The 15,233-nt window shown below is 36.7% G+C and overlaps 1 long non-coding RNA gene across 5 annotated transcripts; it reads left to right on the top strand.

Moving 5' to 3' along the window:
* Positions 1 to 734: 734 nt before the first annotated feature.
* Positions 735 to 2,228, top strand: LOC106452267. 5 transcript variants are annotated; one of them, XR_001289769.3, is made up of 5 exons: positions 735 to 973; positions 1,094 to 1,258; positions 1,479 to 1,534; positions 1,672 to 1,895; positions 1,982 to 2,228. It is a non-coding gene; the product is annotated as an uncharacterized LOC106452267 (long non-coding RNA). The 5 variants fall into 5 exon arrangements; XR_001289770.3 differs by having other exon boundaries at positions 736 to 973; positions 1,485 to 1,534; XR_002657301.2 differs by having other exon boundaries at positions 737 to 973; positions 1,151 to 1,258; positions 1,485 to 1,534.
* The last annotated feature ends 13,005 nt before the right edge of the window (positions 2,229 to 15,233 follow it).

The following is a 15,233-nucleotide window of genomic DNA, read 5'->3' as shown; positions in this document are numbered from 1 at the left end:
GAAGATATTTTCACAATATTTTTTTAATGAAATAGTAATAGTATTATACAAAAATCGAGAGATTGTGGATGTGGTAGTATCACATTTCGTTTTCTCCCCCAATTCGCTAGTGCCATAATATGTGACCGACTTAGAACGACGGTAAATCACTTTAAATGAAGAAAGAGGCATGGTCACGTGAAGCGTTAGCAAATTGCGAGGAAATAAAAAATTGGTCTCTGCTGCTTTGTAACTTCTTACCTCTACTAGTTTAAGATTATATTTTCAATGTCTATTATTTCTTCTGTTTTATATTAAGTATATTAAATGTCACTTTAACATTTTTTTTGTTATAAAAAGAGTGTCATTTTAGAATTCTAATGCAATTTTCAGCTTAAAATTAATTACAAATGCATTGATTTTATAAATAATTTCATTTATTTCAAATACTATTGGTTGAATATGTGTAATTAATAAAAAATTTAATACATTTCAATCATTTTCTTAATTCGTGTGAAAAAGTTAAAATGACATTCTTTATGAGACGGAGAGAGAATCTATCTATATATATAAAAAACAGTTTATTTCCTTCTCATGAGAACACGTAAGCAGACAACTAGATAAGTCGGCTTCCATACGGTTGACACGTGTCCCGTTCTGCAAAATGCAGCGTTTCATTTATTCAAGTTTAAATTTTGTTTGGGCTTTTGATTGCACATGTTTCTTAATAAAGCTTGGTAAAGCCCATCCTGAATAAGAGAAACTAGGCATATCAAAACGCGTCGTTTTCTATTTGGTGGGTTGAACTCTCATCATTTTTCGCCGTCGCGATATCGGCTCCAACTCTAGGGTTTCGATTCATCTTCTTCTTCCTACACAAAATTTTACCAGTTTCACATTCATCTTCTTAAAGTCCTCATTGATTCCATTATTCACGGTCTACATTTATTGTCTGCTTCGCTATTCCAAGGCGGTGGAGATCTCAGTATAAAAGGTTAGCATCCTTACTCTCGAATTCATCCTACCAATCTATTCAAACAGATAAATCCATTTATTTTCTGGAAAATGGCTAGCTCTCAAGTTTTCCTTTCCGATTTGTTTTGTGGGAGGCTAGGAATGTTAGGCGGTTGATGAATCCTATTATTAATTAGTACACTCTTCTTCTCCATAGACTCCTGCGAAGATCAAAGAATCATCGGAACCTCCCAGCTATAGCTGTCCGATTTGAAGCATGGCCTTTGTTCTCAGATCTTTGTCATTGCGACTATTGGATGATAAGGTTGGTCATATTATTATTGTCTTTTCGTAAATATCTTTACAATGCTGGGTCATTTCTCTTTCATTGCAAAATGAGTCTCTCATCCAAGGAAGGAGAGATATATGAGCTAACTGAATTTGATGTATATAATTTTCTTTATTATAAGGCTTTTTGTAGTTGTTTGTTGGCTTCATATGACTAATCATTTTCTTTTTGGACGATAACTGGATTTTCTGTGAAGAAACAGATGTTGGATGATAGAAGGTTCCCAAAATTGCATCTCAACTTGCAGTCCAGGTAAAGCTATATATATATATATATATCATCAAGCCTTAAGCTTATAGAACACTCTTCGCATTCTCTCATTGTCTATGTATTAACTTTTTTTGTTTCATGAACCTACTTTTGAGTTTGAACATTTACATGAATCTCAGGTGATTGCACATGCAAAACAAGTGTTTCCAAGAGTGAAAGAAAAATGTTCCACGAAGCATTGGTTTCTTGCAGAAAATATCAACTGTTTGGAGGAGTTGATTGGACGGTTAAGACGTTTAGAAGAGAATGGTATCATTGCGAACCATGTTACTGCAATCCAAGCTGGTTTGGATAGTTGGCAAGCTAAGCAAAGCTCTTTTACCTTTATCAGTCATAACCAGAGGTTATATAAAACTCTTCAAAGTTCTCAGAACTCTGCTTTATTCATCACACAGAACACTAACTAAACTTTTGTTGTTTATGTGCCAGTTTTTGGATGAACGTTGGAGGAGTTCCTTGGACAGGACAAAACAAACCTAAGCTAGGTGATGTATTTAGAAACTTTATGTACATATGCCTTATAATGCTGGCTGTAGTGTATTCAAAAATAAACAAGAAACCACCCACTCTTTCCACCATGCTTAATCCAGGTTTGGACACTTAGTCCACCATTATCTTTAAATGTGTTTGTTGCATCTTTTAATATTTTTAAAATATAAATTATTATTAGGTTCTACATAATCTTAGTAATGTGCACTTGCACTTTTAAAAACTTCAAACTTTGTTATTTATCAATCTACCTTATATGTTCAATCTTATTGGTTAACGTAACCACCACCGTAAACAAAACAACTACCGTGAGATAATCCCATATGTGGTGAGGTCACTGAACACTGCGTGCCAATATCCCACTTAATATTTTCACTTTTCAAACCAACAACACTTTTTATATATTTTCTCAAAAAAATTAGCGTTGGTATATGATTATACAACATTTAAGTATTAGAAACACACAACATTACTCTCTCTTCCTTCGCTCGCTGCAACACTTCTCAAAAACATTCCACACCTTATATCTCCACATCTTCTACAACTTACTCTTCCTCTAAGACATCTCAAACTAAAGACATTTGAAAATATGTTCATATAGCATGTGACAACACATCCCAAAATATACAAAATAGTTCTATGGAACACATATGTCACAAAATGAGAACCTGAATGACCAAATCTCACCAAAACACAAACTTAAAACTACCAATCAACTAAAGTTAATGACTGTTGACCAGGATTCTCTTTAAACATACGATTAAATATTTAACCAGTGTATTTTTCTTTGCTTTTTATTTTAATTGTAACATAGATGATTTAAAATATCCCAAAACCGTTCAGTTCAGATCGATGATTGTAAAACTCAGTGTATGAGATTAAATAAGAAAATCTTTAATTAATCTATACAAGAATAATATTAGGAAAAAAACAATTTTGACATTGAAACAAACCCGCAACAAGTACTAAAACATCTTCGCAAATTGGCAAACAACAATTTTGGTATAAGTAACTATCTCTATACCATAATTTTGCTATGCACAAGAGAGCATAAGGAATACATGAAATTTATGGATTGCCATGAACGGCAAACCGACATGTTTGGAGCTGATAAATGCTGGAGATAACTCAAATGATGTCTCTGTAATGAAAATAAGTGTTATGGAACTAATATGATCTTTTACGATGCCACCAAGAAAATGTCTTCTCAATAATCTATAAAATTGATGCAGTGATTGTTATTACTATAAATAAATGGAGAAGTTCTTGGAGTTGGTATTACGGTGACTAACAAGTGCCTACACTCATCAACCACCACTCGATTTTCATACTTTCCAGTTTCAATGTTTTCTTATTTTGATAGTTTTACTTTACTACCTTATTTGCATTCAATATAACATTCTACTTTTAATAAGAAATACAACTTCAAATAATCACCACTTACACTCAAATAGCATGTCGAAAGACTATGATTTCAACATAAAAAGTAACTACTCTTATAACATACACAAAAATATTACCCACAATCCAATCTTTTTTAACCCAAAATATTACAAATCACAAATAACTCACTGAATATGAGATCAATTTTTTTGTAAAAAGAAACAACATAAATACCTTTTGAAATCCTCACAGCATATCAAAGCCACAATTCTTTAATATAGAAATAACTACTGTAAACAAACAAAATATATCTTATCATATATAATTTTTTCTCACCTAAAATTTTTCAAAAGACAAAAATCAGTATCATACATATCTTTTGCAAACGCAAACTTAAAACAGAAACCATAAAGTCATACAAAAAATAATAACCTAAATCGCAAGTAAAATATATCCTGTTCGTAAGCCGGACCGATCCTAGTAATTTATAAGGTTACAATATTGCATCTTGGAGGTTGTAACACAGACGAAAATACTATGGTAGATTACGTTGGAGAAAAGAACTCATAAAGTATTTTTAAAATCATGTATTTATTTACTAAAACTAACTAAACAAATTACTGCAAAAATAAGCTGTTCACAACTTGGGACTTTGTTGATTTTTAATGGAAATTTGAGTGGGGGTGGATGAGCGTGTAATGTTGGGTACTTCTGAAACATGGATTTGATGTGCAAGCTATCCGTTGAATTCATATTCGTCTCTTGACTCACGTTTTTGCTTATTATTTATCTCAATTATCCCTTCCTCCCATTGTAATTTTCTTGTAATTTTTTACACTTCTATTCAATAATGACATTCCATTGAATTCCTTATCTTTTTTAAATTCCAAATCTATGATACTTTCGTCATTCAGTGTCTTGTTTTGGACTTCAAATACATCATGTACCATTCGTACAATTATTATTATAAACCTACAACCTTTGTTTTAAACAAAATAATCTTACAGAAATAAATCATATTAACATTGATTTCTTTTGAACAAAAAAAAATTAACATTAATTTCTAACTAATATGTTTCCACAATTAAATTCTACGGAATCAATCGATAAGACTTTTAAATGACAAATAAACAACCAAGTATGTGTTCTAGTAATCAATTATGTATTAGAGTTTTAAATACATAAGAATTAAAAAAGTCAGTAAAAATAGTTAAGTTTTGAGTTTATAGATTCTATTTTCTCTCTTTTCCAAATCTGAAAACATTTTGGAATGTTAAAAAAAAACATTTTGGAAAACTTAAATGTGAAAACACATGTTTTGATTTAATTTCAAAAATATATATTCGACTTGGTCACTTTTATTCAGATTTTACTTTATAACTGGAAATCATCAAAAATGTATATTTATCATAATTTATAATTTCTTAAATTAAATATTATTGTGTGTGTTGATAGTACTTGCATTACATTTAAATGCTTTATGCATTAGTTTATCTCCACATATATATATTTAATATTTGAAGTGATATTTTGATATTTTATTGAAGTCATAAAAATTGGTCCTAATTCTTTTAGATGACAAAGAAAAATAAGATAGGAGGGTTGTTTGGGTAGTAAAGGACTCGAAAGGAACGGCTCTTCTTTATAGTAGGTTAACTTTTGTAAATATGAATTCAGCTCTTGATGCTGCTTTATCAACCTTTAGCTTGTCCATCCAATGCATGATTTCTCATCGATATTCACCAAGGCCCCCTTTGCTTTGGATAACAAAACATTGGTGGAAGTTATCAATCGTCCAAAGGCTTAGCCTTCCTTTTGGTACTTAAAAGACGATATCTTTCTCCATCTTAGTTTGACTCTTTTTGGGATGGTTGAGCTGGAATCTTTTCCATCTAATAGAGGTTCTTTTCTCATTGGTAAAAGTGTGTTCAACCCGAGAATCAGAAGATCATATGTGGCAACATGATTTCTAAATTGGTTATCCGCTCTTTTCATCTCTGAGAAATCTTATGCCTCTTGTGAGATGAATTAGTTTGTAATATATATATAGTTTTTGGGTCTAGCTGAATCTCTTGCTTGTGGGTTAGTAGTTGTTTAGTATGCTTTATGTCTATCACCTCTTGTAAAGTTCTCTGCTCTTCTGAGCTTCATTCTAATACAAATCAGATGACCAAAAAGACATCTTTAAGATAACACTTTTTTCTTATGTGAGGTTACAATTTCCAACACTGCTTGGCATTAGATGGAAGTATGGTTGGACATTTAGTCAAAGACTTTATGGATACAATTATTGAAATCAATATATATTAGACATTTTATCTTCTAATATAAAGTTGGATAGTACTTAACTAAAAATGTGTTAAGTTTCACATCAAAAAAGTTGAGGATAATATTAATTCCTTGGCTTTAGAAAATTGCTTATTGTCTTTAACACACGTTTCGGTGGTTTGGCTTTATAATATATATATAGTTTTGCTAACTAGAAAAATATGTTTTTCTTTATATCATTGTTTGGACCTTTTGACATATTTCTCGTGTAATTAATAGATAATTGAATCTTATTACAATATCTTTTATCTTGACAAAATAAATATTGCATTAACATTAAGAATAGATAAATCACCACCTTACCACCAAGATGAGTTGAAGAAAAATCTCATAATTTAAAAAGGGAACATATATGTGGATCCCCACATTAATCGAGTCCATCACTTTCCATGGAAAATGCACCCCTCTCAAAATAAAACTTGATATCAACATTAAATTTGGACATTGATTATTATCTAAATGTCTATTTATAAAAATGAAATATTAATATTTTAAACTAATTTTGAGAATCTTATATTTTTCAGTATGCTAAAGTATATTCTAGAGATTCATTCTAATTTATTTATTTTCTACCAGAATTTATTATGTTTAATTGTTAAATTCAAGCATTTTCCGCATTTAAAATATTTGACAAATCCAAATTAGTTGAGGATGAAGAGTTCGTACAGAGGTGATAAATGTTTCGTGACATACTGGAAATCATGAGTCATGAATTCAGTTCTTACGTTTCGAGGTTTGCAAAACTTTATATTCGAAATTTAAAAGTATTATTCTCTATAAATAAAATTTCAAACATGACTTCAAAATTATTTGTATTTTATATTATGATTCCAACATTTATCATAGTTAATTTAAATTATATTTTTTTTATAAATAACTAGCATATATATTTAAATATTATATAAATATTAATTAATAAAATGTTACACTAATATATACAATTAAAATAGAAATACATTGTTAAATATTAAACTACAAGTAAAATACCATTATTTCATAAAATTATTTTCATAATGCTCTTGTATATGATAAACTCGTGCATTTCAAAGTAAAAATGAGGGAGAATTGCCAAGTGTGACTCAAAACTTGGAGTCAAACCCAAAACAATACCCCAACTTGGGTCAAAGGCAAAAGTAACCTAAAAGGCTATTGAAATTACAACTATCCCCTTGTGACCAAACAAAAAAACGGAATTTTTTTTACGTTTCTACCCCTCGCAAGTCGTCTGTTTAGACGACTTGAAAATAAGTCGTCCAGACGACTTAACTGAAAGTCGTCTGGACAGTTAGTCTTAAACATAATTTAAAAATTTTGTAAAAAATATTTTGATAAGTGAAAAATGGGAATTATGTAATTAACATATGTCTTAGGAGGTATAAATTAAGATATAACAAATTTCAATTGTTTTCAGCATAGATGAGTGAAAGTAGTGAGTCATGATATTCTTTAGTTTATGTTTCATCAACATATGTTGTAGTATTGTATGTGTTCTTAGGGTTAGATTTTGGAAAGCATTAAAACCGTTTTTGAAAATTTTTAAAATTACTTATGCGTGTTCATTTCTGTGTATAGTAAACACTATTTAAGTATAATTTGATTTTATAACGTGGTTAGTTAGTTAATCTAGTCATTTTAGTTTAGGGGTTCATTTTAGGGTCTAGGACGACTTAATATTTTGTCGTCTGAAAACAGACGACTAAATATTAAGTCGTCTGTTGTACATTATCAGCCAGAATAAGTCGTCTAAACCGGACCAAACCTTAAAGTTTACCAATGTACTTTTAAAGCTAACCGGATTATTTACCCAATATATAAGGTGATTTTTTTTTTTTCATTTTTCGCGAAATTCAGAAACCCTAACAGTTCTCTCTCAAAGGCGATTTCGAATTCCCACGATTTCCGAACAAACCATCGTTCTCAACGTCGGCTATCTATCTCACTTCATTCTCACCGTTGTCGCCGCAGCTTCTTCTAACCCTAGCGCCGCCGATTCCTCTAAACCCTAGCGCCGCCGCTTCCACTATTTCCGAACAAACCGTCGCCCTCGCCACCGTGGTCACCAACGTTCTCACCGCCGCTTCCTCTAAACACTAGCGCCGCCGCTTCTTCTAAACCCTAGCGCCGCCGCTTCTTCTCTGTAAACCTTAGCGCCGTTTCTCTGTAAACCCTAACGCCGCTAAGTCATCAATCTCGAGGAAAAGATGAACATAAAACGTTGTCTCTATCAATTTACTCATTCTCACCGTTTCACGTTTATTTTTTCAGATCTATAACCGCAATGACGAGTACTCCAACTCCTTCTGCGACTAATCAGGTCCGCTTTGTACTGGAAGACTTGTAAGTAATTTAAGTCGTCTGGAAAGTCTTCCAACTGGACGACTTAGTAGATGACTTAAATATAAGTCGTCCATTTGGAAGACTTTCCAGACGACTTAATTATAAGTCGTCTACTAAGTCGTCTGGACTTATATTGTTGTCTTTGATTATTTTGCAGACAAAAAGGATGGATATTCCAGAACTCCCCCGTAGGTTATACACATCAGGGGAAGAGCCAGAAGCCCACAATAGCATTTCGTATCATACGGATAACAGCAAGTTGCATACTGCTCTTAGGGAAGCTCTTACTGATGACGAATTTGAAGAGTTCAAGGAGTCGAGTTTGGGAGTTTTCATCAAGTTCAAGGAGCAGGGATTTGGTTGGGCTTCAAGGCTGGTTCACTACATGCTCAGTTTCAAGCTGGACATTAAGAAGAAGTATGAGATGTGGTCTCTCGTTGGTCCAGAACCTTTGAGGTTTTCACTGTTAGAGTTTGAAAACCTCACTGGTCTAAACTGCGAGTACATCGAGGACCTTGAGACACCAAAATGTGATGTTACCCAAGAGATGGTTTCTTTCTGGGGGATGCTGGGAGTTCATCTGGAAGATCGCAAGCGGCTCGCGTACCTCTCCATCTTCACTGGATTCATTGAAGGGAGAAAGTTTTCAACCGCTACACGATCTACTCTGGCAAGGCTAGTGATGGATTTAGAACGGTTTGAGAATTATCCATGGGGGAGAGTCGCGTTTAAGGTGCTGATGGACTCTTTGTGGAACAAAGAAATTACTGGCTGTTACACCGTGGATGGGTTTATACAAGTTCTTCAGGTCTGGGCGTACACAGCTATGCCGGAATTGGGTGCTAGTATTGGTGGTCCCAGAGCAGACAGTCCGTCTCCACCGATACTGGCTTACGAGGGCAGCAGAGGCTGCAGATCAATGAAAGCTGCTATCTTGAGTCAGGTATTTACTTCAATCCAAAAGACTACGCAGACGACTTATAATAAGTCGTCTGGAAGGTCGTCTAGCTGGACGACTTATCGGACGACTTAATTAAGTCGTCTGGAAAGTCTTCCACCTGGACGACTTATTAGACGACTTATTATAAGTCGTCTGGAAGGTCTTCCAGCTGGACGACTTAGTAGACGACTTATAATTAAGTCGTCTATTTAGTATTTTTTTTTCAAATATCTAACTCGATTCTTCTATTTACTGCAGACCCGCGTGATCAAATTTGTTGAGAAGGACATTAGTGAAATGTGGCCAAAATGGGACTCTGATGTTGAGGACCTGCCCGCGGAGAACATCATTAAAGTCATGTATGAGCGGAGACCGTGGAAGTGGACCATGGATTGCTGGGAAGTCACTGGTACTAAGGTCTATACAAAACCTAAGGTTGTGAATCCATCGAAGAAAGTCAAAGAGATGGTTGTGTTGGAGGAGGAGGAGGAGGAGGAGGAAGACAATCCAAGACCTCGGAAGAAAGCTCATAAAGAGGCTCCTAAAGTGGCTAGTGAAGAGGCTAGAGAAGAGACTAGAGGGGTGACCAGAGAGGATTTGGAAATTATGTTCAAGGGCGTAGCTGACTGCATGAAAGAAGGGTTTAAGAAGTGCATCAGGGAGTTTAGGAAGTTGTCCGATAGATTGGAAGCTGTGGAGAAGAAGGTTGGTGTCACCAATCAGGCTACCCCTCAAGATAAACAGCCTACCCCTCTTGCCAAAGAAACCGGGGGTAGTAACAAACAGGCTACCCCTCATGCCAATGAAACCGTGGTTAGTAACCAGCCTCCTCCTCATCAAACCAAACAGCAGCCTCCTCCTCCTCAAAAGAAACAGCCTCCTTCTCCTCCTCAAAAGAAACAACCTCCTCCTCAAAAGAAACAGCCTCCTCAAATCAAAGAGGTTAGTATCAAATCCAGGGTTAACTAGTTGTCCAGACGACTGTAAAAGTTGTCTGGACGACTAGTTGACCCTGGACGACTTAAACGTAAGTTGTCTGGACGACTAGTTGACCACGGAAGACTTAATTTTAAGTCGTCCAGGGTCAACTAGTCGTCCAGACGATTTATATTTAAGTCGTCCAGGGTCAACTAGTCGTCCAGACAACTTTTATTTAAGTCGTCCAGGGTTAACTTGTGTGCAACTTTTATTGCAGAGATGGTTGCCGGAGGATACAGCAACCGAGGCGAACTCGGTATATAAGATCTTGCCGGAGGATAAAGCAGATGGTGTCACCTCCAAAGAGATTGTTGCTGTCACTTCCACCGATCACCAACCGAGCCTCGCTTCCACCGATCAACAACCGAGCCTCGCTTCCACCGATCAACAACCGAGCCTCGCTTCCACCGAGCCAAGCGATCCAGTTTCAGAACCGAGCCTGGTTGTATTGGACAAGCGTGCAAAGAGTAAACGAGCGAAGAAACCTGCTCCCACTGTGAGATCTCCTTATACGCAGAGAAAAAAAAAGATAAAGTGGCAGCCTATAATCCATTTCCGCCAGTAAACAAAGATAAGTTGAAGGAACTCGCTGATTGGTTGAAAACTGATCCGTAAGTGATTGCTTTACCCATAATAGCTTGATTTAGTCGTCCAAAACTGATTGCTTTTTTGTTTGCAGTCATTATTCAACTAAGACCGAGGACAAACCACGTACATCACCAACAAGGTGGTACCACTTCCTCCGGACAGCCAGAGAATGGCTGGAAGACTGCGTAAGTCTTCTGCACACGATTTAAGTCGTCTACAAAGTCGTCCAAGTAGACTACTTTCCAGACGACTTAAAGATAAATCGTCTGGAAAGTCGTCTACTTGGACGACCACGTAGACGACTTATATTTAAGTCGTCTGGTAACTTCTAACTTGTTATATTTAATATGCAGCATATAGATGCTTGGATTAATGTGCTAAGGCAGAGGTATCAGGAGAACCCACAAGCTTTCAGGAGCGAGCGAATGTGCTTCCTGGATCACAACTTTTCCCAGTCTTGGAGAGAGCAGTATCAGCTCTTCAAAACATCGGAACCTGATCACAAAGGTTTAGGAAGAGTTCTACCTGGTGGGGCGTCGAATTTTTATGACGGATCAATACCTTCATTTTGCCAATCAAACAAGAAGTGGGGGGAGGACATTGATGATATCTATGCGCCAGTGAACTTGAACGACAAGCATTGGGTTGCTATTTGGATATCGATCCCTAAGAGGCACATAGTCGTCTGGGACAGCATACCTTCATCTAGTGTACCAGACGCATGGGATGCGATAATGGAGCCTTTTCTCCAGATGGTCCCTTATCTGCTTGTTGAGTGCGCAGCCACCGACGAAATACGGGTCAAATACGGGTTGGAGCCATACACATATGAGAGACCGCTGAAAGGTGTACCCACGGCCAACAATGGTGATTGTGGCGTGTACGCTGTAAAGTACATTGAATGTCATGCTCTTGGGGTCTCCTTTGACCCTAAAGACTTTGCTAGGTGCAACGCGAAGAAAATGAGGGATAATATGGCGGTGGATATATGGAAGGAGCTTGTTGATCAGCATTTGAAAGAAAATGTGGATGGTGATAAGTTCGTGGGCATGTATGATTAGATTTGTGTTTGTATTTGAACTTGTCTTTGTATTTGAACATGATTTTTTAACGAGCGAAGTATTTGTATTTCAGCTTGTCTTTGTATAGATTTGTAAATATATAAGTTGTCTGGAAGAAATAAGTCGTCTGGAAGGTTTTCCAACTGGACGACTTACAAATAAGTCGTCTAGAAGGTTTGGACGACTTATTATAAGTCGTCTGGAAGGTTTTCCAACTGGACGACTTACAAATAAGTCGTCTAGAAGGTTTGGACGACTTATTATAAGTCGTCTGGAAGGTTTTCCAACTGGACGACTTACAAATAAGTCGTCTAGAAGGTTTGGACGACTTATTATAAGTCGTCTGGAAGGTTTTCCAACTGGACGACTTACACTGGACTTCTAAAAATAAAATACACTGGACGACTTAGTAGAAGGTCGTCTAAAAATAAAATACACTGGACGACTAAAAATTTAGTCGTCTGGACGGGTAATCAAGACTGGACGACTTAAATTTAGGTCGTCTGGACAACTAGTCAACTGGTTGTGTACATTGTGGTTTCGTATGGCCAGTTTCCTTGCAGTTTGAGCATCTCCGTGCCCTGTGTTTCTTCCTGGGTTTGTGTCCTCTCATCCTAGATAGCTCCAACCAAGATTGCCATCTTGATTTCTTCGGTCTCCCCCGACCACGCTTTAGTTCTGGAGGAAAGCATTCTCGTTCCTCAATATGTTGTGACACGATAGGATATATATTCTCTGAGTATCCTGCATACAGATAATTCTTTGAGTACAGTGGACATACAAGTGTGGAGATATGCAAACCAGCATGTGTTCCAGCAGCTATAGCATGAGAGCAAGGTATTTTCTCCACTCCATAGACACCACAATCACACTTTGCATGTTCCAAATCAACCACACAGTCCATTTTGCCACCTTTGACAAAGAAATGCCATCCATCAATTGGTTCGACCGTCATCGTATCCGCTATCTCTTCTCGAACAGCAAGCAAGTATTCAACACCCTGGCTATGTTCAGTTGTGAGACTCAAAGCATCTTGTCTCCTTTTCCAATACCATTTTCCTAACTTCTGCCTTATGAACTCCAGCAGGAACGTAATCGGAAATCCTCTTGCTCGCTTCAGTGCGGAATTAATAGATTCAGCAATGTTGCTTGTTTTTATGTTGAACCTGTTCCCCTTACAATAAACCCTTGACCATAGCCTGACGTCGGCTTTCTCCAAATACGTTGCAAGTTCCGGGTTTGCACTCCGTATCTCAGCCATGTACCGGTCAAAATCGTAAACCGTGTGAGCATAAGCAGCCCCTTTCACCAAGTACATGAGATGTTTCCCTTTAAACTTTTTGACAATGTTATCTTGAAGGTGATAATAACATATTCCTCGGGTTGCCCAAGGAAACACCTTATCACACGCACTTTTAATGGCCTTGTGCCGGTCGGAGACTATCACCAGAGGCTTGTCATGAGATATACAACTAGCCAATTTTGTGAAAAACCATTCCCAAGAAGGTACATCTTCCTCATCCACGATCCCAAAAGCCAATGGGAATATCTGAAAATTGCCATCTTGTGCGGCTGCAACTAACATAGTTCCTCCATACTTTCCACTTAGGTGAGTTCCATCCACCACAATGACCCTTCTCTGATACTTAAAACCTTTGATAGAAGCTCCAAAAGAGAGAAATAGATACTTAAATCTTTTCATAGAATCAAGTTCTATCGCCGTGATAGAATCAGGATTTGCAATGGAGATTTGCTCGAGATATGATGCCAGACGCGAATACCCTTCTTCTGCTGATCCTCTCACCAATCTTTGTGCATATAACAGTGCTCTGTATGAAGTGGTGTAATCAAGCGCCATGCCAAACATGTTCTTCATTGCATCAGTGATATGCTGCGGAGTTATCCCATCAATGATTCCAACACGATCAATGAAAAGACTACCTACATACTTCGGAGTACAGTGTCTCCGCTGAGCGATTCGGTCTCCCACTGAGCATAAATGTTTTTCCACATACTTTGTTACCCAAAACGTGTTTGTCCCATGTTTGACACTCGCTCTGACCTTCCATCCACAATAGCTAACCCGACCACAACGAGAGTTTTCGTTGATTTGTATAATCTGAAAGAAAACTTACCCCTCACTGCTGCCAACCGCAGCTCTGAAAGCAGTGCACCCTTGCTAACAAAACTCTGGTTGACATAGATACTGGTACCATTCGATTTTCCTCCTTCAATAGCATTTGTCTTAGCATATGTCTTTTGGATTTCTTCAAAACAAATATTATCATCATCTTCCTCGTCCTCATCTGGAACCTTTCCATAAAGACTGTAATCCCCACCATTCTGATCCGTTTCACCAACAATAGAATTATCAGCATCCTCCTCCCCATTTTCCTCCTCCCCATCTTGATTTTCATCTTCAACAAACTCATTATCACCAACATCTTCAAAACATTCATCAGCTTCATCATCATCACCAACATCTTCTTCCCATTCACCAGCTTCATCATCATCACCAACATCTTCTTCCCATTCACCAGCTTCATCATTATCACCAACATCTTTTTCCCATTCACCAGCTTCATCAATATCCCTTTTCTCTGAAACCGTTTCGACCTTGCTGCGGCTTGATACACAAAGACATACTCTATGGGTTTTGAGTATCTCCAGCAAGTTTCGAACTTGTCTATCACTTGTAACATGAATGGGAAGACTGCCTGGAGCCATCATCATTTCTGCTGGTAATGAGTAGCTAATCTCCACACTCACTGTTCTCATGTCCAGGTTATAATCTTCTTGAGCCATTGCAACAAGTTCAGCATGTGTTGAATCTTCATTCAATAAAAACAATCTTGCTCCTTTGAGATCATCAACCACAAAATCCCAACGGAAATCTCTCAACAACCATTCTCCATACACTGCATGTAACTGAAAAATCATCTGCAAATATTCAAAATAAAACACATTAGTAAACATAGAGAAAATGAAGAAGTTCAATAAACATTGCCGCAGACGACTTAGCATTAAGTCGTCCAGAAGACTTAAAGGTAAGTCGTCTAAAGAGGTCACTTTTGCAATTGAAAATTAAAAGGGACGACTTAATTCTAAGTCGTCCGGCTTTGTTTGTTAAAAAAAAACTTCAGACGACTTATATATAAGTCGTCTACGAGAAACGGGCTAGTTTTGCATTTGACCGAATCGTGTCAGATCTTTGACTATTTCTGGACGACTTATAATTCAGTCGTCTCTGGGAAAGTTAAAATTTCAATATTTTATGAAAACTTGACGACTTACGTGTAAGTCGTCCTAGGTTAGTTTTGTAATTGAAAAATAAAACTTCATAATTTAACTTTAACCAGACGACTTAATATAAAGTCGTCCCTCCAGAAGACTTAATTTAAAGTCGTCCGGGGAAAGCAAAGTCGTCCAGAATTTTTCCCAATTTTCTGGTCAAACCTTGCTTATCCCGGACGACCTTAAATTAAGTCGTTTAGCTGGACGACTTTCATCTAAGTCGTCTGGAGAAAGTTAAATTTCAAGTTTTATTTTTCAATTACAAAACTAACCTAGGACGACT

The sequence above is a fragment of the Brassica napus genome, chromosome C3 (genome assembly GCF_020379485.1).
Source record: "Brassica napus cultivar Da-Ae chromosome C3, Da-Ae, whole genome shotgun sequence".
Lineage (NCBI taxonomy): Eukaryota > Viridiplantae > Streptophyta > Magnoliopsida > Brassicales > Brassicaceae > Brassica > Brassica napus.
Note: the sequence above shows the minus strand (reverse complement) of the source record. Positions and strands in the feature narration are given on the sequence as shown.